At 35.3% G+C, this 21,383-nt stretch overlaps 1 long non-coding RNA gene across 1 annotated transcript in view; it reads right to left on the reverse strand.

The window, feature by feature from the left end:
• LOC147918033 (uncharacterized) overlaps positions 1–21,383 on the reverse strand; it is a 1,004,068-nt gene that overhangs the window by 319,515 nt on the left and 663,170 nt on the right. The window lies entirely within an intron of this gene.

Raw genomic sequence — 21,383 nt, forward strand, 5'->3', positions numbered from 1 at the left:
CTTTTACATCTCAGAACCAACACCAGTGTGTCGAATCCTTCTCTGCTTGGAATCTCTCAGACTTTCCTTCTGTCAGTCTTTCTGACTCATTCTTCAGCTTTTAAGGGAAATTTGAAGTAGTCATATTAAAGAAAACACAGTAACTGCAGAATTCAAAATAAAAACATCACGGGGACACAACTGAAACTCATATTTTTCTAGCTGATACTCTTATTCCATTTTTTTTCATAAGAAGGGGAGTATATTAAGGTGTTCTGGTATATTTCACTTATTCTGTCAAATTCTTCTAGTTTCAGGGTACAGAAAACAACTTAAACTGGGTCAAGTGAAAAGTTGTTTATTATTAAAGCCACAGATGTCCCAGGATTCCAAAAACTGGAAATGAGTAATATTGGGCCTCATGGGGCCTGGATTTCGGATACCAGGAACTGAGACCACTCTCTCTTATCCCCAAGAGCCCTATGGAGTCTAAAATCTGCTTTCTAGCTTTCTATCTACTGCTGAGCTACTCCGTTTCTCTTACCACCTTCTTACTCACTTTGTACAATGCCCATTAGAACCACGAGCAACAACTCTAAATTATGATTGCTCAGCATCTATTCTTATCAGGAATTGGTTACGATCTCTGTGTCTCTCGGTTTGTTTCTTGAAAGACTCATATTTAACATTGGGCTGCCAGTGCCTTGACTGGCTTTGGGCTAGATGATTATCCACGTTTGGACATGAGGAGGTGGGTGAGAAGGTCATGAAGGTCTGGCTTTCTAGAGTCTATGGTTACAGTAGATTCTAGATAATGAGTGTCTAGGAGAGGAAATGATAGACATGTCTAGTATACTTAAACATTTGGAAAGAAAAGAAGAGTTTTAAGGAATATTTTTAAAATATATCATTACTATATTTAATATTCATGTTACCATTACACTATATTTCTCTCCAGTCTTTTTATATGCGTTTTTATAGTTATGATCATATATGTCTGTATAGACTTTTTTTTTGCTTTTTTGTTATTTCTTGATACAGCATAAAGATTTCCTTACATCATTGAAAACATTAAAACACAAATTATAAATGGCCACATCATATTTACTTATTTGGGTATGTAATTCACTTAGCTATTCCTCTAATATTGCAAATTTAGTTTGTTTACATTATAAATATTAGTTTGATGAAATTCTTCATAAATTTTTGTCTGCATTGCAGATTTTAATCTTTTTTTGTTAGATTCCTTATGTAGTAAGGAAGCAGGGTATGAAAACTTTTAAAGCTTTTGAATTTTGTTCCTGGAAGAATTATATCATTTTACAACACTGCTTCTGTTAATCCTTTTTACTTGTGATCTAGTGAAGAACTAAGAAAAAATAATAGTTCAGAGAATATGAGTCTTGTTAAAATTCAATTGCAACTGCAAGGAGAGAAATCTAGGTTTGTACTTTGATCCAAACTAAATAACTTTTGTTCTATGAAATAGAGGCAGATCCTGAAAAGTACTAGCCCCTTATTTTGTGAAAGATCTACTCACTGAAACACTAATTTTTTTTTTTTTTTTTTTTGTGAGGAGGACTAGCCCTGACCTAACATCCGATGCAAATCCTCCCCTTTTTTCTTGAGGAAGAGTGGCCCTGAGCTAACATCCGTGCCCATCTTCTGCTACTTTTATATGGGACGCTGCAGGGACCGGCCCGGTGGCGCAAGCGGTTAAGTGCGCGCGCTCCGCTGCGGCGGCCCGGGGTTCGCTGGTTCGGATCCCGGGCGCGCACCGACGCACCGCTTGGCAAGCCATGCTGTGGCGGCGTCCCATATAAAGTGGAGGAAGATGGGCACAGATGTTAGCCCAGGGCCGTCTTCCTCAGCAAAAAAGGAGGAGGATTGGCGGATGTTAGCACAGGGCTGATCTCCTCACACACACACAAAAAAATATATGGGACGCTGCCACAGCATGTCTTACCAAGCGGTGCATCGATGCGCGCCTGGGATCCGAACCTATGAACCCAGGGCCGATGAAGCGGAGTGTGTGCACTTAACCGCTTGCACCACTGGGCCAGCCCCGAAACACTAATTTAATAATCACATTTGTTAGCAACAATTATCTTCACTCCATTGTCTCAACATAGCCTAAACATAACTTGATGAATTATTTCAGATTGGTGACTTTATAGATATGTTCTTGTGCTTTTTACAGAAGAAAACCTTTTATGACCTTTCCACTCTTTATACTAATGTTATACTACTATCTAGCCTAAAATAAGTACCTCATCAATGATTGGAATCATATTCTCTGTGTTCTCATACTAGATGGCCACTTTGATGTCTCATAATCTTAAACCCTACGATTGATGATCTTCCTAGAGAAACCTCTGTAGAAGGTGAAGCAATAACATAAAGATTGAGGGCTTGGTTCTGAAGTCAGACAGCATAATTTCATATCACACATCTGTTTGTGTTACATATTTGCAACTTATCTAGTCTTTTTTCCTCATCTATAAAATAGGGATAATGCTAGAACTCATATCATGTTGTTGTTTCAAGGAGCAAATGAGTTAATGGGTGTCAGTTACTCGGCCCATAGTAAGCACTCAAAATGTTAGTTAATATTGTTAATTTGATAAATTAATAAATGTTAGCCACTATTTTTACCCTGTTTACCCTTTATTATTTTTATTTTATCTAAACCTTGATTCTTCGAGGTAAAGAAAAATCCAGTTCTTACTTCAGCTTTATTTTCTCCATACATATTTTAAAATCTTATTGGATTAAAAGTTTTAATGGTAAAATTTCCCCTACATAATCCATAATGTAAATTGGAAGCCCATCTAATATTATTAAAACTTAGATAATTTAGGATCACATCATTAATTATAATAAAAAATTAAACTTAATAAAATTAGTATTGAGTTCACTTCAGCCATATCGCTTATTCAGCAGCACATCTGTGTCAATATAAATGATGATAGAGTATAGAATTCAGTAAAAACAAAGCCACCATGTACATGTTTACTGAGTTAAAAGCAATTAATTATCTTCATAACTGAATACTAAAAGAAAGGCAGCTCCCTACATTTAGGAGCTGGCCTGATACTATCAACCAGGATTTGGTGTTCCTATCAACTGGCCTGACATTCACAGCTGAATGTTGTTGTTCTCTTGTTGAGCATAGAATAATTTCACAGAACACCAACATCAGACAAGGCTACTCTGTGACCATAAAGGAGCAAGACAAAAACAAGCCCACTTTATAATCATGTCTGAACACAAACAAAACATGAACAATGTGGAAGCCACAAGTTAGCAAACACTTCTGTCTCCTAGCTAATATGAGTGACTGTCACTTCTTTACCAATTGTAGCTTTAGCCTCAATCTAGTCTGCCTTTCCTATAAATAAGATTTATTGAGATACCCAATTATAAAATTGTCCCAGCTGACAGAATTCGATTCAGGGCATCCCTGCCTGCATCCTCTCCCAAATCATCCAACCAAAGCCCAAATCCTATAATAAGTCTTTTCTAACATCTCACTGAGAAGTCCCAAGTTCTCCATATACAGGTTATCGCCTGCTTTTTGGAAGTTTATGTTAGGCCACTTTGTTTTTATGAAAAACCTACATTAGTACCTGTTTCTGCCAACCAAAAGAAATCCAAAGAGAAATTTTGCTTTTATGAAAAAAGATGAGGGGCCAGCCCGGTGGCGCAAGCGGTTAAGTGCGCACGTTCTGCTGCGGCGGCCCGGGGTTCGCCGGTTCGGATCCCGGGTGCGCACCGACGCACCGCTTGTTAAGCCATGCTGTGGCGGCGTCCCATATAAAGTAGAGGAAGATGGGCATGGATGTTAGCCCAGGGCCAGTCTTCCTCAGCAAAAAGAGGAGGATTGGCATTGGATGTTAGCTCAGGGCTGGTCCTCCTCACAAAAAAAAAAAAAAAAGATGAAAAGCAAAAATTGCTTCTTCATTTTATACCATTTTGGCTTATGAAAGGTTTCATAGGAATGCTCTACTTTTGGATAGTGGGGGAAACCCGTAATTCATTCTCTCTCATGGCACCAGGGAACAACCTAACTTGTTCAACTATAGGTGTGTTCCTGATGGTCTTTGACTGGAGGGCATTGATAAAACATAAAAGTTGTCAACCTACGCAGATTTTCTTTACTTTTATGCAACATCAATGGTTATGCACTTTGTCTAATAATGAGGACACTCAAAGTGTCATAGTTGGTTTTTTAACATTACAATTTCAAAAATTTTGTATAGATTTTATAGCTTCAAAAAATTCAGTTCTACAGATTGGTAGTTACCAGAGGTGGGGGGTGGAGAGTGGGCAAAACGGGTGAAGGAGGTCAAAATGTATAAACTTAGAGTTATAAAATATATAATTCTTGGGAATATAATGTATAGCATGGTTGACTGTAGTTAACGGTACTGTATTGTACATTTGAAAGTTGCTAAGAGAGTAGATCTTAAAAGTTTTCATCACAAGAAAAAAACTGGTAACTGGGTGTAGTGATGGATGTTAACTAGGCTTATTGTGGTGATCATTTTGAGGTATATACATAGGTTGAATCATTATATTGTACACCTGTAACTAATATAATGTTATATCTCAATAAAAAATGTTTAAAAATTCAGTTCTGTGTCTTCATTTAATGATTGCCACACATGTTCTTTTATATTTAATAATATCCCTCAAATATTGTGTTTACCAAGGAAATACTCTTGGATACCATTTAGTTTATTTAAGATAAGTTCATTTAAGAGCTCATTAGAGCCACATTCTGAATTGGAATGAGCCATTTAGTAGCATACCGAGACAGTTAATAGTTTGTGATTTCAGAGTACAATGTTAACACTTTATAATGTTGTACTTTTAAGAGGATTAAATGAGATATAGTTACACTAATTTCCATATTTAACTGCTACCTAGAAGTATTGTTTAATCACTAGTTCTAAGGATAGTAATATTTAACAAGATAAACATTTAAGTAAATGAAGCTGTTTAGTAGTTTGCTATCAATTTCAAATTCAGTTTAATAGGGGACACTTTCTCATGAATTCCTTTTTCGCTATCTCATCTAACCGAATTAAACTAGTTTTGGATTTTTTTTTCTCCCTAAATTCTTATATCAAAATGTCAGGGTGTAGAAAAAGAAATAATACTCCTATTGTAGTTGTTGCAAATACAATGTTTAATCTATCAAAGATCAATTTATGTTTATTTCCTACTTTGTCATAAAATTTACATATAATAGCAATATGAGATTTTTTTTATGTTTAGAGTAATTAGTCATCTAGATGGACAATAATATGTTCAATGGAAGTGCAGAAATTTCATATAAAGTTAAATTTGTATTTAGGTCAACTAGATCTTTCAAATTAACTGCTATGGATCAGCAGTACTAAACTTCATTCAGGGGAAGCATAAGGAAATAGAAGAAATACTCTTTTTCTTTAAGATGCTTTTAATAAGAGTTATTCTGAGTTAAAAGACTGGAATTGGTCTGTAGGGAGAGAATTGAAAATAATAATAATGAACACTTATTGAGCGTGTACCATGAATCAGGAATTGTTAAAGTGCTCCATATGTATTAATTCATTTAATAATCACAAAAAAACCTCTGAGGAAAAGTGACACAACTGCAAAGTGCTCACCCAAACCATAGTATCCTTTTCTTTTGCAGCTGCGAGTTAGACATTTCCCAGTTTCTTTTGCAATTAGAAGTGGTCATGTGACTGAGTTCTAGCGAGTGTAATATGAAAGTGATCTGTGTTCTTTCCAGGCCTGGCCCATAAAACCCTCCCAGATGTGACCCTCCATGCTCCTTTTGTTCTTCCTGTTGACAGGAATAAAGATATTTCCTAGGAGGCTCTAGGAAGGCACATGTTAAAAATGGAGCACCTCTGTCTTAGGTCGCTGAAATTGGATCTCTGTTGTACAAGTCAAACCTAATTATAACTGATGTAGTTATAATACAATATATATGAAGAAGTTTCTTAATTCTGAAAGGAATACAGTATACTTAAAATGATACCTAATCACATTTTGTACTATATGATTAAACTTTTCATCTTTTTTGCTGCATATTTTTAGAATTATGTATATTTTAATTTCTCACAACCTATAGCAGAATACTGTATACATAAATATATTTGGATGTATATTTGGATGTAAACATTCAATAAATAAATGAAGTGGGGTTTACTGCATATATTCCCTCTGATTTATAAAATATTTGGAGGAGTATTATACCCAAGACAAAACAAAGCATCATTGAAAAAAATTGTGCTCAAAAATGTAATTATAGACCAAATTCCTGGAAAATTTTCTCCCCTTTAGTGTATTGAGAACAGGGAATAACTTAGTTTGTTAAGGAAGATTGTTAAATATTTCAATTTGAGATTTAAGTTTTAATCAGAATGTTCTTTTTCTTCTTTAGTCTCTATCATCTGTAAGACATTCAGCTACTTTAAAAAATTATATTGCCTTTTGGTCATTTCTGTGTGACTTATAGAACAAATAGTACTAAAGTAGAACTTTAAAAATTGGAGCAAAAAGTATAAAGGTACAGATTTTAAAAGGATAAATGTCAAGATCTTAATGGTCATTCTCCAAAAAGTAATAGTTAATTCCTTTTACACTGGAGATGCAAGGGTCCAGTTGAATTCTAATTCTAAACTTTGCCTAAACCTTTTCAGCAGTTTTGACAGGAAAGAGCCAAGGATTCATGACAAAATGATCACAGATCTTGAAATTTGCAAAATGCTCTTGAACCTCTGCTACGAGTTTAAGTTGCCTTACAGATCTAGAAAGAGCTGGGCACATTCTTATAGTATATTCCTTTAAAACATGGGATAATTAACTCCAGAGAGGGATGTAAGTTGAAGGGAGGAGGTCTAAACACAAATATGTAGTAGAACAGGTTGTCTTTTGATTAAATACAGCTCACAAGATTTATCTTGGCATTTGCAGACTAGATAGTAGACAGTGTTTCTCTTAGTAGCACTGTGCCAGGAGGCTTGCTATCTCTATTCTAAACTATAAAGTTTGGGGGAAATTAAAAACATTCCTGTTGGGTATGCAAAGAAAAGGAGGATGAGAAAGCTGTGGATAGCGGAGTTAGAGACAGTGAGGGTGTGACAGATACGTTTTTGTAATCAGATAAGCAATGTAAAAAATTATCACATTTCATCAAATTGAAGATGCGTATTTTTTTCAAATACTAACCTATCTGAAATTAGGATTTATCTTACAACTGCTGTCAACTAAGTGTCAATTGTGATATACTAGTCAATGCCTGCACATATGTATACCTGGACGGTTATCTATATTTTACTCACTTCATTGAGTTATGTGCGTGGTTGGAACTACATGTATTTTACTACACACTAAACAGTGCAACAGAAGCAGGAGAGATTACCAAATCCATTGAAATAGATAAAACTAATTTCAGAGCAAAGAGGCTGCTATGAACAAATTCATGCATCACGTAGGATTATTGTTAGAGCATCGAAACATCAATTTGTTAAGGAACTTTCTGTTGTCTTGGAACAGAAGCTGCTTAACTTTCAGCAAAATGTAATTCAGTTGAGGAAAAAATAAAACTATGAGCTTATTCAAATAGAAAAGCACCAGCATTACAACTTTCAGAATGGATATCAGCCACTTGAAAGAAAAATCTTGGAGACAACAGTACAACAGTCTTAAGAAATGCTGCATCACCAACAATTTTGATGGCACAACAAACAACATTGTGTTGAAAAACATGGAAAGCAATAACTCTAAGTTAAAAATAAATATAGTAGAGTCAGACTTTATAAAGAGGTTTTTAGGAATAAAAAAACCAATTTTTTTACTAACATTTTCCTCATGTGATGTACGTTAAAAATCTATGTCTAAATAAATTTAATGTTTCCAATAAAAATTATGAATGAAAACATTTATCTGCATGCAGTTGGGAGTTTTTTGCTAATATTGTGTCATAAAAGGTAGTGGGACATCCTTTAATCAGAGCCATCTTGGATTAGATACAATATAATTTCCATGACCTAATAACACAGTATTTTCAAGCACTTTTAAAAAAAATCATAAATCCAAGCTAAAGGATATGTAATATTTATATGTTAAAATACCCATACAGTGGTTGACCCCTTTTGCCCATATGGTGTTACAAAAGGATTAGGCTATCTCTTATTGAATCTACCTCATCCTACTTATCTAATAGGAAAAGGAAGAGTGACTTCATTATCATAATCAGGGCTCTCAGTTGAATACTTCCGTTACTGAGTACTAGGTTGAGTGCTTTTCATGGGCTTCGTCATATAATCCTCACAAAGATCCATACAAGATATCAATCCAGTATGCAAATGAGGAAGCTGAGGCTGAGAGAAATTATGTCAAAGTCACATACTTAGTATGTGGTGGAGCTAAGATGTAAATTCTGGCCCAAGTCTGTGCTCTTCACCACTATAATGTAGAGGGAGGTTATACTGCATAGTGTAGACACAGAAGCCTGATTAATTGGGTTCAAATCCCACTCTGCCACTAACCAGTTATGTAACTTTAGAGAAGTGACTTAACCTATCTGTCTGAAAAGTCTCATCTGTAAAATGGTGATGAGAATAGTAATGATGGTATCTTCCTCATTAGGATGTTATAACGATCAAATGAATTAATACACGTAAAACATTTAGAACCATGTTTGGTATATGATTAGCATTATCTAAATATTAGCTATTAATATATTGTCTCCTTTATATTATGATTAGCCAGAGGGAGATTATCTGCCCTGAAAGAAACAACCTGGTGATCATAGAAAAATCAATCAGGTATTTTTTACTTCTCTGCTGCTTATATTCATTTTTACCAGAACACCAAGTAGGATGGCTCTTTTCCAATTGTTCTATCCAATTGAACAATTATGATTAAAGATAAGCGTTTTCTTTAATGAGTTTTCCTATTATTACATTAACCCTATCCTTTAGTGTTCAGTGGACCTTTTTAATTTATCGTTGATGATAGCAAATTCAAATTTAAAGACATTGTTATATTTCTTTTTTATGGAACCAGATATGGATACTCTAAAGTTTGCTTCATATTGTTAAAGACATATTTTTCTAAAGGTGAGAATGCCAAGAAAGTTTAAAAGGACACCCGAAAAATCACAAGAACAAATTATATAATTAGAGAGATTATTGTTGAAATATACTTCATATTGTATTCTTTTCTCAAGAATTATCATTGTTGAAACAAACTCTTCTTGATAGAACTAAATTATTTGTTTTGGCTCTAAAAATTACTTATGCTTTAAGAGTATTAGGAAATCATATAATATAACATAGAAGATAGATTGCACAGTGACACAGATCTTGATTTTAATCCTGGTTCTGTTAATTACTAGTTTTAGGACTTTGAGCAAATTGTTTAACTTTTCTGAGTTTCTGTTTCTTAGCAAGCACTGAATAATGTCTATTTTATGGGCCAGTTGTGAGGATTAAATGAGTATTTAATATAAAACATCTAATTCAGAGACTCAAAAATAGTTAACTCTATTGTTCACCCATGCCCTTACATCCATCTTCTACCCTAGCCTTTTTCAAAAAGTAGAGCCACTACCAGGATGTATGGCTATATGGGACACCAGGAAAATATTTTTGGTTTAACTCACTGTGGAAATAAATAACTTGATTTAAAAAACTACAAAATTAATGGGTCCATAGGATGCCCAGTGATTTATAAAGATTTAGAATAGTGGATAGAGAAGAGGCATGTACATATTTGTTTATTGCCAATCAGTGCAAATAAAGATTCTTCATAGTGTTCAGGCACTATCCCTTTCTATTTAAGTCCAGGAACCATTTCTTTTCATTCTTTATTGTCAAAGGTACCATTCCTGGCTAATGTCCTATCCTACCACAAGAAAAAGATAGCAACGCTTATTTTTCATGATGCCATGGCTCTTTGGAAGATATTTTTATTGAAACAATCTAGATCTCTGTTGCCTCTGCATTTCCAGTACCATTTATTTAATGCTGGTTTTGTCATTGCTGATGACGCTCTATCATCCATCATGTTGCTGTGAATAGTGGCTCACAATGCCTCTCTCAAAATATGTGATGATGACATTCATGCAAGTCTTACCCAGAGCATGCAGGAAATGTAATGATGATTTATTTTTCTGGTCTTATTAAATTTACCATTTGGAATGTTATAGCATAAACATGGAACAACCCATCTCTAATAGTGTCTTCTCTTGAACTCTTTAGGCCACAGTAACTGCATTCCTAAAATATCATCTCTTTCAGTGCAGACTGCACCCCTATCTACATGCACTGGAAACAGTAGGGAGGAGAGATGAGGGATCTATGGGCAGTGCAAGAAGAGTGGTCCCAGTTGTGCAATGATTGTTTGTTCCTCACCTGACCAGGCTTAAAACTTACCTGGAAGAACATGAAATCACCACATCAATTAAAGGCAAGAGAGGCTATTGATTAGAAGAACCCATTGACATTACAGAGCAATAGTTTCAAAAGCCCTTAAAGGAGATAGGCATGACCACCCCTGAAAGATGGTTTAACATGTGGAGTGGAGTCTGCAGAGAGGATGGAGTAACTACTCAGGGTGCCAGTGGCAGGGGATTCACAGAGTAAAGAAAGTCTGCTGCAATCCGCACCTCTTTCAGGTGTTGTTAACCCAAGTTGGCACTGTGATTAGAATACATACAATTGATGTTCCATGCAAGAACCATATATATAGCTCAAAACCAATGTTTGGTGAAGGACTAATGTAGCCCATAGTCTTGAATTTGTCCTGTTTTAGACATGAGTGAATCATCAAAAATTATCATATCAGTACCATTCTGGAGGCCAATCTTACAATATCCCATTAAAGAAATACTGTTCCAGACAGCAAAAATGATCCCTTTGCTAAGCCACCTTCCAAGAACCAGGGCCCACCTATGGTTCCTACAGGTACAAACCCTCAGACTACTCATGATATCTGATCAAGGCTACACTCAAGATGGAGAGTTAGAGGGGCTGGCCCTGTGGCGTAGCGGTTAAGTGCATGCGCTCCACTGCTGGCAGCCCAGGTTCGGATCCTGGGCGTGCACTGGGGCACTGCTTGTCAGGCCATGCTGTGGCGGCGGCCCATATAAAGTGGAGGAAGATAGGCACAGATGTTAGCCCGGGGCTTGTCTTCCTTAACAAAAAGAGGAGAATTGGCATGGATGTTAGCTCAGGGCTGATCTTCCTCACAAAAAAAAAAAAAAAGATGGAGAGTTCTCCAAAGGGGGACAAAGTTCCTTGTGGGCCCTGGTCTGGACTCTAGATGCCCTGCCCAGATGTCCTTGACAAAGAAGGTATTCCAAAGTATGAGGCACCCCAGTTGTGGGGCCTGCAACAAGGGGCCCTACTTGCTTGTGTCTGGGGGTGATTCTGCCCAGGTTATAGTCTCTCTGAGATCCTTGACTAACATAGTGAGGATCACTATGGTAGTCAAATACTCTGATTTCCAAAGTCTTCTGTAAACTTATTGACGTAAGCCATTCCCCAAGACATCATCACATTACTTATAATGTCTCAAGCCAAGTTGTAACAAGTAAATTTTCTTAAAAGTTTAAAACCCTATCTATATTTTAGCATCTTTCCCAGATCCTGCCAAGTTCAATCTCCTCCCACTAACTATAATGGTTCAAAGTTATCAGAAGAGTTAAAAGAGGGGGCCTACAAATGGATACTTTGCCCTGTATTCCGAGGTATTTTTCTTCAGTAGATTTTTTTCTTCCAATAGATTTTTGCCATTTTATTGCCTACAGCTCACAATTGTCAACACAGATATATTCTTGGCTCTTGACAAACATCTCGGTACCAAGGATATAGCTTCTCTGGTGTTTGGCAAACATGTATTATATATTGAGCTTTATCCCATTCATAATATGCCACTGCAATCAATTCCAAAAGAAAAGAGAACTAAAAGATTTCACAAATAAACCTATAATACAATATATCGAAGAGTGGCAATGCATTATCCAATCCATTTGCTGATTATTTACCTCTACTCTAAGTTGGATACATACTGTAGTTCTTCCAAGTCTGTTTCACTATTCCCACCTTTAAATCCAACTCAATCATGTTAGCTACTTTACCAAATTTCATTTTAATTCCTCTCATAGCTTTTAGTTATACCTCTTTGTACTTTTTTTTAGTGCATACTCTGGAGATTACAATATGCATTCCTTAATTTATCCAGTATATTTCAAGTTAAAATTGTGTCACTTCACATAAAATGAAATAATCTTACAACAGTAAGTAATCTTTATTATCCTCTTAGATATTTAATACTAGCACCATTATATTTTCAGTAAATTTTTTCCAGCTTAAAAAGTTGGCTTTATTGGACAGTTTGTCTGAACCACTTAGTCCTAATGTTAAAACTATTTTGTGCTGCTGGAATAAACTTAATCACAATATTTTATTTTTTTAAAATACATTGCGGGATTCAGTTGGATATATTTTGCTTAAAATTTTGGAATGTATGTTTATGAGTGCTATAAACCAGTCAATTTACTTTCTTGTACTGTCCTTGTAATGTTTTTTATCAATATTTTATTAGGGAGTGCTTCCTCTTTTCTCTGTATTGAGGATAGTATTTGTGCAAGATTGTAATTTTTGGTTTTTGAATGTTTGATAGAACTTGCTGGCCTAATGATCTGAACTTGAAGTTTTTTTTATTGGAAGATTTAACTGTGATCCAATTTCTTTAATAATCATGGAACTTTTCTATTTTCTATTTCTTTTTGAGTCAGATTTAGTATATCTTTCTAGAAATTTGTCTATTCTGCCTGTTTTCAAAGTTATTGACATAATCATTTTTATATATTTTATTATAATTTTAACACCAGCAGCATATGCAGTTATGTCCCCATTTCATTTCTAATCCTGTTTATTTGGGTCTTTCCTCTTTTTATTTGATCAATTTTATGTTCTATTGATTTTATTAATTTTTTCAGAAACCAACTTTTCCTTTATTGATCCTCTGTTTTGTTATTCCATAATTTTTGTTTTTATATTTATTTTCTCCTTTCTACTTTTGTGTTTAATTTGCTGTTTTATTTTTCTAAATTATCATGATTATTGATTTTCAGTCTCTGTACTATATGCATTTCTGGGCCTGGATAAAGAGACTGAGAATTTCCATCCCATGATTCAGAATCTGCACTTCATAAAATAGAGGACAAACTGAGTTTGAGACTATTTTCAGAGTGATGGGAAAGTTATGCTTAATTTGTCTGTAGTGTCATAGACTACTTTCCCACACCCACACTTGACCTCCACTCCACATGTCTATGTCCTTAACTTTGTTCTGCAGAGAAAGAAAACTAGTGTCAACTCTGGGATATTTTAAAGGTTATCATTATACATCTTCACCCAGTAACTATCTAGAAGTGTACAGATAGATATAGGAAAGAAACGATGTATTTCCTGAGTGCAGCCAAAATCAACAAATGGGAGATAGATATTAGATTTACTGCTATATTTTTTATAACAGCATTCTTCTAGCCAATTTTGGAATTGTGTCATTCAATTAATAGTTTGATCTTGCAACATTCCAGAGCAGATTAAATTGTTGTTAATATTATAAAATAGTGTATTTAAATAAATATCTTGGGAATTTTATAAGGCCCCTTAAAATAAGAGGGGCACCCTATGCAAATGTGTTGTTTAAGGCTAATTTTCCTAACTCTGAGTTTTGAATAGTATTATTATTGTTTTTAATGGGAAGGGCATTTATTTTATAAATCAGGTGCCAGAATTTAATCCTCAATCTTAATAGTCTCATAACCTTGAATATGTTACTTGAACTTGGTGAGCATCATTTCTCTTTCACATAATGTGGCTAATAATACAGCCATGTGTTCTCTATACCTATTTGCTATTGAAGCACTATCCTCAAGTCTTTACTGGCTTTGTTGTTTGCATTTTTTTGGCAAAAGCTGAAGGTAAAGGCTGATAGACCATATTTTCCCTGAATAGTATTATTGAATAGTATTAAGTAGCATTGTTCTCCATTCTAAAATCTGTGTAGGAGATCCCTGTATTGAAGACGAAACAACAATAGACTCTTTTAGGGTAGAAAGGAAGATCACCTTCATTGTATGAAGGATTTATATTTAAAAAACCATGTCCCAAGCCACTTCTTTATGTAATTATTTAGTAGCTCTTTAAGTGCTATTTATAGATAAGAGCAGACATTTTATTCATATGAAATCTCTAGGATATAGAAAAACTTTATGAACTTTATCAGCTTTATGAACTATTGCTTCACAGGAAACTGCTCTCAAGTTAGCAGCTTAAAACAACAGCTGTTTATTTTGCTTTCGATTCTGGACTGGCCTCGGCTGCACAGTTCTGGTCTGAGCCTGACTTGACAAATCTCGGCAGGGGTCACTCATGTGTCTGTGATCGGTTGGTGGGTTGACTGGGGCTGGCTCTTTTATCATGGTGTTGTCTAGGATAACTGGAGCCCTTCTGAAATAGTCTTTCAATCCTTCACCAAGCTAGTCCAGGCTTGTTGATGTGATGGTGTTAGAATTTTAAGGGCAAGAGAAGAAGCTACAAAGCTGCTTGAGGCCCATGCTTGGAACTCGACAGCACTTGTGGCATATTCTAGTAAAAGTCATAAGGCATGCTCAGATTCAAGAGGTAGTGAAATACACTCCAGTTTTTGATGAGAAGAATTGTAGCGAACTGTGGCCATTTTTGAAATCTAACACATCAACCAAAGTGTGCAAAGAATTTAAATCAGTTATTTATCTCTGATATTCAAACATTGTGAAGAATTGAAAAATTCACTCAACTTTTAAATGTTTTGCTCATGAATTTTAATAATCATACATAACTAGAAATAAATTGTTTTGTTTTTTAGTGCCATCAAGTCAAGTCTAACTCCTAGCAACCCTGTGTACAGCAGAGCAGAACCCTGCCCAGTCTGTTTGCACCATCCTCTCACCTTCTGGATATATATTAGACAAATGCTCTGCTGCTATTCACAGGGTTTTCATGGCCAATTTTTTTAGAAGTATGTGGCCAGGTCATTCTTCCTAATCTGTCTTAGTCTGGAACCTCCGCTGAAATCTCTCCACAGTGGGTGACCCTGCTGGTATTTGAAATACCAGTGGCATAGCTTTCAGCATCACAGCAACGCACAGCTGCCACAGTGTGACAACTGGCAGATGGGTGGTATGGTTCCCTGACTGGGAAATGAACCCAGGCCAAGGTGGTCAGAGCACTGAATCTTAACCATTAGACCACCAGGCTGGCTGGAAACAGCTTCCTAAGACATACATTTTGAGTTCATTTTAGAGCTTTTTCTTAAATTTAATTTCCACATCACCAAATCCTATTGATTCTACTTCCTTAATAACTCTCAGATCTTTCTAAATAGCTATTGTCCTCTTTCAGGCCTCCTTATGACCTCCCAGACTGCTTTTGCCCTCTGCCTTGTGCCATCTTCCTAATCCATCTTTATAATCTGGTCCCTACATTCTCCCATAGTATCTCAAATTCCAGCCGTACTATACCGCTTGATCTTCCTCCAACAAACCATGCTCTCTCATGCCTCTCTATGCCTTTACTTCTTCCATTCCCTATGCCTGCAACACCTTTCTCCACTTCCACTACTTTGTAAAAACTCAATCATCCTTTAAGACCTGACTCAGATGTGCTTTCTTATTCCACAAATGGCTCCTATAGCTGACAGTAAGACCATCCTCTCAAACATTAGGTGTCCTTATAGGTCAGTTAGGTTAAATCAAACTTCATGACAAGCTCTGAAAGCCCCCACAGCTACAACAAACAAATACCCCTTGCAGTGTTATGGATTGGGAAAAAATATACTGATTAGGGAAGATAGGTTGTGCTTCATAACATTGTGAAGAAAGCCTATTTTAACCTTTTTCTATCCCCTCAGGTGTGTTGGATCACATAGATGACAGACAAATCTCAATATTGTCAAATCACCCAATGCTCATCAATATCTTTGCTTTTAGGGAACTTTTGTCACTGTACAAGACTAAATGTGTTTACCCCAAGGGCTACTACTCCAAAAGAATTTTGAAAAATTTTGTATAATCATACATATTTTTAAGTTGACTTCTAAATGTTTTATTCTAAGTTTAAAGCTTAATGGATTGCAAATAATATAATTGCTGTTGCATTATAAACATTTCATTTTTAAAAAGTTAGATCACATTTTTATTTCTATAAAATGGGACTTAAATGCCTTAGCAATTTAACACCTACTATACTGAGTTGAAGAGTGTCCTCGAAAAATCATGTCCAGAGCCATTTGTGGTATTTTGTTATGGCAACCCTAGGGAACTAACACAGACTTTGGTACTGAGAGTAGGGTGCTACTGTAACAAATACCTAAAAATGTGGAAGTGGTTTTGGAATTGGGTAATGAATAGGAACTGGAAAAGTTTTGAAATTCATGATAGAAAAATTCTAGATTGTCTTGAAGACAGTATTGGTAGAAATATGAACATTAAAGGCCATTTTGGTAAAGACTCAGACAGAAATAATGAACATGTTACTGAAGCCTGGAGGAAAGGAAATATATTTTGTAAAGTGGCAGAAAACTTGGCTGAATAGTGTTTTGCTATTGAGTGGAAATAGAGCTTGTAAATGATGAACTTGGATATTTGGCTGAGGAGATTTCCAAGTCAAGTGTGAAAAGTGTGGCTTGGTTTCTCTTTGCTCCTTATAGTAAAATGAGAGAGGAAAGAGATAAATTGAGGAGGGAACCATTAATCAAGAAGGAGCCAGAACTTGATGATTTGGAAAATTCTCAGATGATTCATATCACACTAAGTATTCTAAAGCATACTCTGGAGAGAACAACATGGGATGAATGGACAATCTTTTGCTGAAGAGATTAGACGTGTGACTTATGGATCCAATCATTTATCTCAGCAAAAGCCAGGAACAGAGAGGGAGTATCCAACAATGAACTGTGTGTAAACCTTTTATCTAATAGTGTGGATCTCCTTGACATCTGCTGAACACCAACAAGATTTTTGAGAATTTTATACCAGCAGAAAAACTGCCAGCCTGGACTGAAGGGGACAGAAATGGTATTAAATGAAGGAAGTCTGTTAAGGGTACTAAATGAAGGAAGTCTGTTAGACTTTTAGAATTCTACAAGCAGGAAATGGATTGCCCAGAGGGCAGGAGGGCCCAGAGAGTAGGTCTGCTTAGAGGCTGATAGGGCCTCCATGGCCCAGAGAAAGGGGTTGATGAGCACTCTTCAGACCCAGAGGGCTGATTGAACCTCAGAGAATTCTTTTCAGATCTTGAAACCCAATGGAACTTTCCCTGCTGAGTTGTAAACTTGTTTTAGACCAGTGACTCCTTTATTCCTTCCATTTTCTCCCTTTAGGAATGGGAACGTCTATCCCATTCCCATTGGGAATGCCTGTCCCACCACTGTATTTTGAGAGAAGACACATTGTTTTCTAATTCACAACTTCACAGATGCAGAGGAATTTCACCCCAGGATGGACCATATCCAGAATCTCAACCATACCTGACTTAGATGATGAGATTTGGAACTTTTTGAGTTGATAAAATTTAGATAAGATTTTGGATTCAGAGTTAATAGTTGAATGGTTTAAGAATTTGGGGGGATGTTGGGATGGACACGAATTTTTGAGAGCCACAAGCTGGACTGTACTTGGTTGAATATTGTCCCCCCAAAAATTCATGGCCACTCAGAACCTATGAATGAGAACTTATTTGGAAATAGGATCTTTGCAGATGTAATAAGTTTAGAAGGGGTCATACTGGATTAGCGTGAGCCCTAAATCCAATGACTGGTGTGTTTACAAGAAGGCCATATGAAGACACACAGATAGAACGCCATGTGACAACACAGTCAAAGATTGGAATGAGGAAGCTGCAAGCCAAGAAATACTGAGTATTGCTGGCAACCACCACATACTAAATGGAAAGGAAGGATTTTTCCCTAGAGCTTTCAGAGGTAGCGTGGCCCTGTGACACTTTGATTTGAGACTTCTAGGCTCTAGAACTATGAGAAGGCAAGTTTTGTTGATTAAAGCCATACGGTGTGTGGTACTTTGCTACAGCAGCTCTAGTAAACTGATAAACCTACTACCAAACTTTAAAAATAAATAAATAAACAATATAGTTGGAAATTTTACATTATTCCTTTCCTCTTTGAACATACATTTGCATTATACTTTCCTACTGAATTTATTCTAATATACTTTTAATCTTGAAAGACTTCTATTGATCACTTTATCCTTACTTCCCTGAAACAAACAAAAAAATAATGTATATAAACTAAAAGTTTGTTTTAAAAATTTTCTGTGACAATAAGTCTTCAGGTTAAAATTAATACTGTGTTATAAGTACAAGTATTATCAGTACACACTAACAAAATAACATAAATATGTGATAGAAAATAGCAAAATTTACAAGAAGTAAACATTTTGTTGGAATAACAACTATTAGTGAGTTTAATAGATGATTTATTTCCTAAGTTCAAATATCCATGAATGAATATAACTGGTTTTGTCTATCCATTCTTCTCTCGATGGACACTGGATTGCTTCCACCTCTTGGCTGTTAAAATGCTGCTGTGAACATGGATGTACAAATATCTCTTTGAGATCCTGCTTTCAGTTTCTTTGGATAAATACCAAGAAGTGGATTGCTGGATCATACGATAGTTTTATTTTTAAGTTTTTTGAGGAACTGCCTTACTATTTTCCTTAGAGCTGCAACATTTTACATTTACAGCAACAAAGCAAGAGGTTTCAATTTCTCCACATGCTCACTGACACTTCTAAGACTTGTTATATTCTGTTGTTTTTCTTTTTTTAGTGGCCATCCTGATGGGTGTGAGGAGATATTGTGTAATTTAAAAATCAAAACTAGAGTCAGTATGTATTTAATTATTATATCCTATATTTTATTTAAAAATGTACTTCAGAGCTAATTATATAATTAGTGAAATATGTATGGTGTGCCTAAAGAATATTATTCCAATTGCAATGGCAAAATTAGAAGCAGAATGATTATAAAACACTTAGAAAACAACAAGAGCACTTTCAAGATTTTCCTGAATTCTGAGGCATTACTGTTGTGTGAATTTTAATAGAATTTACCTTATTGACACTTATAAAGCACTTTCTCTATGTCCAACATTATTCTAAGTGCTTTTCAAATATTAATTATGTTATCATATTAACTATCCTATGATATAGGTTTTTTTCTCCTCATTTTACAAAAGAGGAGACTGAGGCTTAGAGAGGGTATTTATCAAGTAAATAGCAGAGCCAGGATTCATTTATTACTGACTAAAGTTAAGTTCAGAAAGGCAAGGATATTCAGATATCTCTAGATATTTGTAATAACCTCTTTCATAACCATCATTAAATATATGTCTAAATAATCATGAATCTACTCTTTTTTATTTAAAAAGAAAAAAATTATTTATTTAAAAGAAATATTGGTGATTTGTAGTACCATAAGTCTGAAAGTCAAATGAAAGATGTATTACTCTTTTTATAACTTAGCAATACCCAACTCAAAAATACAAATAATATGAAAATATATTGAATAAAAAAATTAAATTCCCTTCTACTCGGTATCTCTAAACTCTCTCCCCAGCAGCAGCTATCATTACTAGTTTCCTGTTGCATCTTTTGAGTTATATTTTTTATTGACATATAATTGACGTATAACGTTATATTAGTTTCAAGTGTACAACATAATGATTTGATATATGTATATTTTGTGAAATGATCACCACAGTAAGTCTAGTTAACATCTATCACCACACATAGTTACAAATTTTTTTTTCTTTAAATGAAAACTTTTAAGATCTACTCTCTTAGAAACTTTCAACTTTCAAATATATAATACAGTATTATTAACTATAGTCACCATGTTGTACATTATATTCTCAGGTCTTATTTAATTTGTAGCTGGATGTTTGTACCTTTTGACTGCCTTCACCCATTTTTCTTACCCCCCTACCCTCTCTGGTAACAACCAATCTGTTCTCTATATCCATGAGTTTGGGCTTTTTTTGTTTTTTTGGTTTCTTTAGAGTCCACATATAAGTGAGATCATATGGTATTTGTCTTCCTCTGTCTGACTTATTTCACTTAGCATAATGCCCTCAAGATCTATCCATGTTGCTGCAAATGGCAGGATTTCCTTCTTTTTATGGCTGAATTATATTCCATTTATATATGTATATGTTATATATCTATAAATATATATATTTTGCATATACAAATATATATACCACATTTTCTTTATCCATTCATCCTTTGATGTACCCTTAGGTTGTGTCCATGTCTTGGCTGTTGTAAATAATGCTGCAAAAATATGGGGTGCAGATATCTTTTCAAGTTAGTGTTTTCACTTTGTTTGTATAAATACCCAGAAGTGGACTTGCTGGAGTGTATGGTAGTTCTATTTTTAATTTTTTTAATTGATGTCTTAATAGTTTACAACATTGTGAAATTTCCATTGTACATTATTGTTTGTCAATCACCATATACATGTCTCCCTTCACCCCTTCTGCCCACCACCACCCCCATTGCCCCTGGTAATCACAATACAGTTTTCTCTGTCCGTGTGTTGGTTTATATTCCACATATGAGTGAGATCATACGGTGTTTGTCTTTCTCTGTCTGACTTATTTCACTTAACATAATACCCTCCAGGTCCATCCATGTTGTTGCAAATGGGACAATTTTGTCTTTTTTTTATGGCTGAGTAGTATTCCATTGTATATATATATACCACATCTCCTTGATCCAATCATCAGTCTAGGGACTCTTGAGTTGCTTCCGCTTCTTGGCTATAGTGAATAATGCTGCAATGAACATAGGGGTGCATAAGCCTCTTTGGATTGTTGATTTCGGGTGCGTTGGATAGATTCCCAGTAGTGGAATAGCTGGATCATAGGGTATTTCTATTTTTAATTCTTTGAGGAATCTCCATACCGTTTTCCATAGAGGCTGCACCAGTTTGCATTCCCACCAGCTGTGTATGAGGGTTCCTGTTTCTCCACATCCTCTCCAACATTTGTTGTTTTTTGTCCTGGTGATTATAGCCATTCTAATGGGCGTGAGGTGATATGGTGGTGTTGTTTTGATTTGCATTTCCCTGATGATTAGTGATGTTGAACATCTTTTCATGTGCCTATTGGCCGTCTGTATATCTTCTTTGGAGGAGTGTCTGTTCATTTCCTCTGCCCATTTTTTGATTGGGATTTTTGTTTTTTTGTTGTTCAGCTGTGTGGGTTCTTTATATATTATGGAGATTAACCCCTTGTCAGATACATGTTTGGCAAATATTTTC

Source organism: Ceratotherium simum, chromosome 2, assembly GCF_057802395.1.
Source record: "Ceratotherium simum simum isolate JZ-2026a chromosome 2, ASM5780239v1, whole genome shotgun sequence".
NCBI lineage: Eukaryota > Metazoa > Chordata > Mammalia > Perissodactyla > Rhinocerotidae > Ceratotherium > Ceratotherium simum.